This window comes from Chrysochloris asiatica, unplaced genomic scaffold (genome assembly GCF_000296735.1).
Source record: "Chrysochloris asiatica unplaced genomic scaffold, ChrAsi1.0 scaffold00388, whole genome shotgun sequence".
NCBI classification, from domain to species: domain Eukaryota; kingdom Metazoa; phylum Chordata; class Mammalia; order Afrosoricida; family Chrysochloridae; genus Chrysochloris; species Chrysochloris asiatica.
Genome location: NW_006408906.1, coordinates 1,991,571 through 1,993,234, shown reverse-complemented (window position 1 = coordinate 1,993,234; position 1,664 = coordinate 1,991,571).

Here is a 1,664-nt window from a genome sequence, read left to right as displayed (position 1 = left end):
ACAGCACTTTACAACAACAAATGGGTAGATACACCATTAGACACACAGGCTGAATGGTTGTTGGAAAGAAGGAGAGTGGGATTTTATCCATAAATGTATAAAGGTTTGACAGAGGATACCTGTGCACGGGTATTTATTTATCTTTGCTGCAACCATAGCCATGAATGTGGTGGAGTGTACAGGGGACAAAGATGTGAAAACTTATTAGACATTAACAAATACCTTAAGGGATAATAAGCTGCTGGACCTGCGGGTTCAGGACCATAGTCTTAGGGGATAGCATGATTGATTGGCATAACAGCCCACAAAGAAAATGTTTTACAGACTGCTTTTGTGAGCAGTGACTGGAGACTTAAAATCTTGTGAGCAGTCATCTAAGGTAAAACTATTGGTCGCTCCCTGTGAGGAGGAAAGAAGTGTGAAGAAAACTGAAGACACATGGAAACATTTAGTCCAATGGACTAATGGAGTGTGTATACATCAGTGTCCATGACCCTGAGACCTGAAGAATCATACGGTTCCTGGCTACTGCTACCAACTGTTCTAACAGGGATCACATTAGAAGGTCCTGGATAGAGTGGGAGAAAATGTGTAACAACGCTCAAAATTGTTTTTCAAAAAAGCAAATTTACTGGTGAGAAAGACTGGAGGAGTCAAGACTATGTTCCTTGGATACCCCTCAGATCTGGAACGGTACTCACCTTTGTGGCTCAATTTTCAACCAGGCAGTAGATACTTATATAGGGATGCAACAATACTAATGAGGCATGCACATCATAGAATAGTGAACCAATTAAGATCAAAAGGGAAGCATTTACCTAAGGACAAAATTTAGAAGAGTTGGATAAGAAGTGGGAAGGGAAACAAGAATTACAGGGAGAAAGTGGGATAAGTGATGTTTCTTTGAAGAAATTGCAATAATTGAAATAAAACTAAGTATATCATTTGTTAAATGTAAATATGTAAATCTTCACTCAATTCACTAAAAAAGTTTTTTTTAAAGAGCAGATTTCTGTTTATGGTTTGAAAATGTTTTCAAAATAAATTGTGTTGATGTTATACAGCACGAATATAATTAGCATCACTAAATTCTACACTTATTGTTAGATGTTGTTGAGTTGGATTTGACTCATAGCAAACCTAAGTAAACAGAAGAAGACAATGGCCAGTTCTGTGCCATCTTTACAATTGTTATGTTTGAGCCTGTTGCTGCTGTCATTAGTCAATCCGTATCCTTGGGGTCTTCCTCTTTTTTGCTGACCATAAATTTTTTCAAGCATTTGTCCTTCTCCAGGTTGTGGTCCCTCATGTTGATGTTCCCAAAATACGAGAGATACAGTCTCCACACTTCTAAGGAGCATTCTAGCTGTACTCGTTCCAAGACAGATTTGTTTGTTTTTCTGGAAGTCCATGGTACTTTTGATATTCTTGTCAGCACCATAACTCAAATACATTGATTATTCATTGTGAAATTTTCATATGCACACGAGATGATTGAAAATAACCTGTCTTGGGTTAAGTGCACCTTAGTCCTCAAAGTGACAGCCTTGCTTTTTAACACTTTAAAGAGGTTTTTTGCAGCAAATTTGTTGAAAGCAACATGTCGTGTTTTTTTGTTTGTTTTGCTTTGTTTTTCTTGACTGCAACTTCCATGAGTGTAATTG